The sequence below is a fragment of the Montipora capricornis genome, chromosome 5, assembly GCF_036669925.1.
Source record: "Montipora capricornis isolate CH-2021 chromosome 5, ASM3666992v2, whole genome shotgun sequence".
Classification (NCBI taxonomy): Eukaryota; Metazoa; Cnidaria; class Anthozoa; order Scleractinia; family Acroporidae; genus Montipora; species Montipora capricornis.
The window spans coordinates 3964894-3972393 of record NC_090887.1 but is presented as its reverse complement, the minus strand read 5'-3'; the positions used below and the strand labels follow the sequence as shown (position 1 = coordinate 3972393).

General features: G+C 38.4%; 1 protein-coding gene across 4 annotated transcripts in view; it reads right to left on the bottom strand.

Moving 5' to 3' along the window:
* The window catches only part of LOC138049170 (uncharacterized), a 33075-nt gene extending 25605 nt beyond the window's left edge, over positions 1-7470 (bottom strand). For 3 of the 4 annotated variants that reach the window (XM_068895340.1, XM_068895341.1, XM_068895337.1), the window contains exons 1-3: positions 7349-7470; positions 7177-7228; positions 5561-5611 (exon numbers count right to left, since the gene is read on the bottom strand). The gene's annotated coding sequence lies outside the window, so the exon portion shown is untranslated. Of the gene's footprint in view, positions 1-5560; positions 5612-5757; positions 5868-7176; positions 7229-7348 lie in introns of those variants that run through there. The other variant, XM_068895338.1, reaches the window with a different exon arrangement.
* Between the last annotated feature and the right edge of the window lie 30 nt (positions 7471-7500).

Here is a 7500-nt window from a genome sequence, read left to right as displayed (position 1 = left end):
ATGAACTCACACGATAAAGAGCAACTTCTCTCAAATAGATTCTTGTAACACCTATATACCTTATTTTGTGGTGTACCATAAAGTTGTTGTTATTATTATTATTATTATTATTATTATTATTATTATTATTATTATTATTATTATTATTATTATTATTATTATTAAACTGTCAACAAAAGTACAAATAACCTGGCAGCGCATGAGTATTGGCTACATAGAGCCTCTTGTTACATTTGTGTTTAATGTTTCACTAGTTTTATGGAGGACCACAAGATTTTAAGCTTTCCTGTTCAGTGTTATTATCCTCGTCAAATAAAAAGCAAATAAAATGATGATGATTACATTCAAACATATTAAAATGTTCGTTAGAGTGTCAAACAAGAAAAAGTAAGGTCAAGTAAGCAAGACATGTCTGGTTTCTTTAAGACTGAGATGGTCGTTTTGGTATTTTCTTCTTTTTTGTGGCAGCATCTATCTTTCCAGACAGCTTTTCTCGAAAATTCGCTGCAGCTGGTGGCAGGGTCTTGATATCACTTGTTGCGACCTTAACAGTTTCACTGAATTCAGATGGAACCTCAAATCTTGCCATCTCTTTCCAGTTGATTGACTTTCCGCATCCAAGATGTCGCTCAGACGCTCTCTCAGATTTCACGGTCCTATTGCTGACCTTTCTAATTAGAAACATACCACCATTCCATATAAACGAGAAGGTACCCAGTTCTGCGTATGCTGGGTCCCTGAAGTCGTTGGCATTGGAGGGTCGTTCTCCACAGATTGTATTGCCGTCACAACCTTCCACCTTGGTCCAAATAGTACCACAGTATGGACATTTGCGCAATTCAGATACTCCATGCTCACTCTGGTATCCGAGACATTCCGTTCTGATATCGTACAGAACCACGCGAAGTTGATTCACCATGTTAGCAACGTGAGCAGCTTCATTGGCTGCACCATCACCATCAAATGTAAAGTTGTTGATCTCGGACATCCTCTTCTGGGCTTCAACAATTTCATCTGTCATGTAAGCTTGGAACTCAAATACAAGGTCAACCAAATCCTTGCCTTGGAAAGCTTTTCTTTGCTCATCAAAATCCCTTTTCTTGTCTAAAAAGTTCTTAACCTCATCGCTGGTGGATTTTAGAATCTTTCGATGACTGTTGTGGATTTTAAAAAGCTTAAAAAAGTTTTCATCATTCACTGTCAGGTCATAGTTTTCATTGCAGGTCTCTAGTATATTTTTCTTCAGTGTCTCGTGATCTATGGTAATCCAAGAAAAGACAATGGTATCGATACCAAGCTCATCTTTTATCCGCGGCGTAAAATCCTTCTCTGTCCATTCCACCATATCCATATGCGTGACAAGAACCCCAACCACGTCCATAGGGAGCTCCAGAAAGCGATCTGCATACTTGCGAGCATTGTCGATCACAGAATCAATGCGAGTCTCAGCTTTGACAACAATCAATATTCTTGAGACAGGTCTAAGATTGAGAGCGCCAGAAATCTCCACGTTGTGGTCCAATTTATCTTTCACTGAGTTGCTGCCTGGTGTGTCGGCTACAATAAAGCTGCCGTCAGAGACCCAGAAAACGTCGTAGGTGCTTGTGAAACTCTCGTTCGCATCTGAGCTCCTGCCTTTTTCTCCAGTCAGTTTCTCTACTAAAGTGGACTTACCAGTACCAACATCACCCAGAAGAACTACATAGGGTGGTCTTTCGATGTCCCAAAAGGAAGAATATTCACATGCCATGACGATATATGCAACTGAAAGTTACGAAAGTTGAGAACTACGTTAACATACACTTGATAATACTAATGACAGTGGTAATTGCTACAACAATGACTATTGAAATGACAAGGAAAATGGCAGTGATCATGACAAAGAAAGTGACAATGCCAATAGCAATGCCACTGACAATGACAGTTTACGAATCGACGACGTTCGCACGACGATGCCGTTGGGTCACGTCATAGTTCTGTGTCGCTGTACTGTAGAAATTTAAAAGTTTACGATATTCGCTGTAAAGACGCGGACGATGTTCGTGCATGTGCGGTAAATTTTCTCGCCGTTTCTGAAGTTTGCTTTCATCTTTTCACAACACAAGTTGTTCACTACAAAATGTCTAACTTTAGAGACACGAAAGCTTGTGTAGTGTAAGCCTATCAAACGAGCATAACTTTGTACTTTTTCTACGATGTTCAAAAACCAAAAAACCCATAGTTTCCGTTCTGGAACTACGAAAGGTTCGATTTAGATAAGAAAACAAACGACGAATGCACGGCTGAGGTTCGTTTTTACAGGTAGTACACTTATAAACTTGCTGAACAGCTTAAGATACCTGACCAGATAACCACTTACAGTGGCTTAGTTTTAGCTCCGACACTTGGAGACTTGGCTTTGAGTTTCAAAGACGATTTTATTTGTAGTTGGGCTATTCGCCGTGGCAAAGCACAAGGTCACCCCTTCAATAAAACCAGACAAAAAAATCAAAAACACATGTCAAGAACATACCCCTGAATGTGATACTTGATTATCTGGCAAAAACAACTGAAGCATCGGGAGATAACTTTGACAACTAACCTCACGTCCTGCTATTTTTAAGACGCCGGCAAATCGCCCTCACCAAGGTCGTCGACTTTGGCGCGACTCCGGCAAGTGCCCAAAAATGCAAACGCAGTATGTATGTCACGCAATCTAACGACGCCATCGTGTCAACGTCGTCCATTCGTAAGCTCCTTAATGAAGTTGACAACAGCAATTTAATGGCAAAAATAATCGCAATAGCAGTGGCAATGCCAATGGTAACAAAAACGGCAATAGCAATAGCGATGTGACCAGCAAAGTCTTTAACAATGCCTTTGTTAGCGCCAATGACTATGACATTGACAAAGGAAATGACAATGGCAATAGCAATGGTACAGACAATGACATTATCAATAACTATGTTAGCGACAATGATAATGACAAAGTGAACGGCATTGAAAACGATAATAACTAGGTAAATCACCATCGGATTAGTGGCTGAAGGTATCAACATTCTCATTTTTTTTAAACACACGGAGAAACTTCGTTTGGCTAAGCTGAAAAATGTTTTAGAAAATGCTTTCAGCTGTTTTGAAAGATTGCTGTGTGGGAATCCGATAAGTTGGTTACCCTCTTGATGTTTCGTTTGAACTGCTTCATATAGCCAGTTTTCTTTACTTTATCAGGTAAACTGTTCATAAACAAGCCCCGCTGTAACAAAAACTTCGCTTTAAATTATCTGTATGTGGTATGGGAAAAGCTAGTTTGCCCTCAAAATTTCTCAGACGATATTCCGGGCCAAGTCCATTCATTTCGGGAGCAAGACGGGCAAGAATATCCTGGCAAGACGATATATAAAAAAAAATGGAGTATTCAGTCTTTTCTCTTTTTCCTGTCCAATAAAATTTATTTCTCATCGATAAGAAAGGGCCTAATTTTCGTGATTCGTACTTGGCATTAAAGTTTGTCATGAAAGACGTGAGAGGTTAGGGTTGTAAAAGGGAAAAGGGGTTCTTGGGCAGTTACTCTCCTGAATTTTTTGACGATCTTTGATTTTTTTTGGTTGTGTTTCTTTTGCCTTACGAGTTGGTTGGATGAGTCTCAGCTGGCACCGAGTATTTGCAATAGGTGGAATATGTCAGTAGAAGTAATACTGGTGCGGCCTTGCTCAACTCAAAATCAAGAAAAAGATTGTTCGAGTTAATAAAAATGATGGGAGTGTCGTCCTTTGAAGCCTTTTAAGAACTATTTAAGTCACGTTACGCAAGACTTGCCAGAAAACGCATATTATTTTGGACTTTACCGAACCTAACCGGAAATGTCTTGCACTATAAAAAGGCTGCGGTTAGAGTAAGGTTAGGAGGTGTTTCAAAGCCCGGGTTTCAAAGATTAATTTCAAACTGTTTTATTGTGACCCATTTTTCCCAAACACTGGAATAATAACAATACAATAACTTTGATCAGTGAATGCCAATCAATGTTTTCCATGACTGGCGATTATAATGAACTTTATCTTCAAGCTGACATAATTGATGTCTTCTTCCTCTGGGTTTCAAACTCCTGTTTGACGAGCTGGGGCAAAAGCCGACAGGAGAAAAGCTGCTGCTATCCGAGTACGACAAAAAAAACTACGTTTTGCAATGGAAATTTAAGTTGGATATCGAACAGCAAGATTAATGGACTAGTGCAATATCCACTAGACAATCGATTTTTCTTGCAGTTGTCAATCACGTGATTTCAAAGACGTTACACATGACTTCGGCTTTTCTGAGGAACATTCCAGACTGTTCCAAACATGTGTCAAATTATTTAACGTCGGTCATGAAGTTAAGACTTTCTTTTGACCAAAAGCCACTTAGACGAAAAGCAAAAGCGATCGTCTTTTATAAGAACACGAATTCCCCAACATCCAATTCGATCGGATGCAGGACTTCCCTGAAAACCACTTTCGAGTGAGTGGAGCTTCCTGGGTAAATATCACAGTTAATATTAGAATCTGCTGGAATTGAAAAATGGCATGGACCGGATCAGCTAGCAATGATCACTATGAAACAATTTGTATTGATGTGTTTGCCATCAGCGAATAACTTTCGTACTTTAATATGAAGGGGTTACTATATTCAGTAACTGGTGATGCGTCGGTGGGGGAATGAAACATGAAGAGTTTCTTTTCGCTCTTACCCTGGCGTCGCGGATGAAAACTATTAACCTTGCAAATCAAGTCCTCATTGAAGCATATTAATTCTCTTGACCAAATGTTGCCGAAGTGAATCATTGCCGGCGAGAAGATTAATTAAACTCGACCGCATTTTTTGAGGGATCTTTCAAGTTCTTTGATGCTAGGTTGCACGATTGCCTTTCACTACTTTTTAAAAGTTAATTATCGAAACAACATGTGATATTTGTAGTTATTTCATGATCGATTCCTTTTCTCTCATTATTCACCATGAATATTGAATAAAAGCTGAAAACCTTACAAAGAAGTAATAAAGAACTACGGAAGAACAGAACTGAAGTGTTGGAGTTTCAGTTTGAGACTGAATTATTATATATCATTTTGGGTGCTCAGACAGAGGGCTATTTAAGGCTTCTAAACGCCCATGTTAAAACAAAACAAGATATACTGCACATTAACCGGAGTAAACGAGTATCAAATGAATAGACACTTTTCTCAAGGTTCCGAAAAAAGTACTTAACGTCGTCTTGTGATTGTGAACCATAGGATTTTGTGAGTTGAAACCGTGAGTCATTAAATTTAGTATCCGCTGAAGTACGGGAACACCTGCAGACATTTTTCTTCTCATTTCCAAAACAAGAATTGAATATATTCTATAAGTAAGGATATATCTGTATAAATCAATTTTGCACTTGTTCACAAATCTCCAAAGACCTTTTTCACCGTTTCACCCTCAGTTAAAGAAAGAACATTCAAATCTTCGAACAACATCAGACATAAAATAGTATAGTGGAAGAGTTAAAACTGAGGCTTGAAGGCTTGAAGCTTTAACCGCTAATGCACTTTTCACTTGCCACTACCTTATAACTGAAGGCTTGAACTTCTTGAACTCCAGTGCTGAAATCAGCTTCCTACAAAACAATAAAGCAAATTTTCGAATTTCATCAAGTTATTTTACTCATTATGAGTCTGCGACAGGTTCACGGAAAGAAACTTTAGCAACGACTTATTTGATGAATGCCAAACCTATTTCCTATGACGGTCCAATTAATTTTACCTTTAAGTATAATTACTCTCCTCTTCCTCGGAGTTTGGAAATTTACCTTGAATATCGAACGGCAAGGTTTAATGGACTAGTGCTATATCCACCAGACAATCGATTTCTCTGGGAGTTGTCAATCACATGATTTCAAAGAAAGTTCCCGTCACACATGACGTCGGCTTTTCTGAGAAACATTCCAAATGTCATAAATTATTTAACTTGGGCCATGAAGTTAAGACTTCCTTTTGACCAAAAGCCACAAGACGAAAAACAAAACAATCGTCTTTTACAATAACACGAATTCCACAACATCTTTAAATTCCAATTCGATCGCATGCAGGACGTCCCTGAAAACCACTTTCGGGTGAATGGAGCTCCCTGGGTAACTATCACAGTTATTATTAGAATCTGCTGGAATTGAAAAATGGCATGGACCGGATCAGCTAGCAATTATCACTATGAAACAATTTGTATTGATGTGTTTGCCATCAGCGAATAACTTTCGTACTTTAATATGAAGGGGTTACTTTATTAAGTAACTGGTGATGCGTCGGTGGGGGAATGAAACATGAAGAGTTTCTTTTCGCTCTTGGCTCTTACCCTGGCGTCGCGGATGAAAACTATTAACCTTGCAAATCAAGTCCTCATTGAAGCATATTAATTCTCTTGACCAAATGTTGCCGAAGTGAATCATTGCCGGCGAGAAGATTAATTAAACTCGACCGCATTTTTTGGGGGATCTTTCAAGTTCTTTGATGCTAGGTTGCACGATTGCCTTTCACTACCCTTTTAAAAGTTAATTATCGAAACAACATGTGATATTTGTAGTTATTTTATGATCGATTCCTTTTCTCTCATTATTCACCATGAATATTGAATAAAAGCTGAAAACCTTACAAAGAAGTAATAAAGAACTACGGAAGAACAGAACTGAAGTGTTGGAGTTTCAGTTTGAGACTGCATTATTATATATCATTTTGGGTGCTCAGACATGCAGAGGGCTATTTGAAGCTTCTAAACGCGCATGTTAAAACAAGACAAGATATATTGCACATTAACCAGAGTAAACGAGTATCAAATGAATAGACACTTTTCTCAAGGTTCCGAAAAAACGCAGTTGATGTCTTGTTGTGATTGTCAACCATAGGATTTTGTGAGTTGAAACCGTTGAAACTTAGTAGTGAAGAATGGGAACGCCTGCAGACATTTTTCTTCTCATTTCCAAAGGAAGAATTGAATTCTATAAGTAAGGAATATATCTGTATAAATCAATTTTGCACTCGTTCACAAATCTCCAAAAACCTTTTTCACCGTTTCAGCCTCAGTTAATTAAAGTCTTCGAACAGCATCAGACATAAAATAGTATAGCGGAAGAGTTAATTAAAACTGAGGCTTGAAGCTTTAACCGATAATGCACTTTTCACTTGCCACTACCTTATAACTGAAGGCTTGAACTTCTTGAACTCCAGTGCTGAAATCAGTCTTCCTACAAAACAATAAAGCAAATTTTCGAATTTCATGAAGATATTTCCGCAATATGAGTCTGTGACAAACTTCAGCAACGAAGACCTATTTCTTCTATTACTGACGATCCAAAGAATTTTACCTTTAGTATAATTACTCTCCTCTTCCTCGGAGCTTGGAAATTTACTTTGAATATGGAACGACAAGGTTTAATAGACTAGTGCAATGTCCACCAGAGAATAGATTTCTCTGGGAGTTGTCAATCACGTGATTTCGAAGAAAGTTCCAGTCACA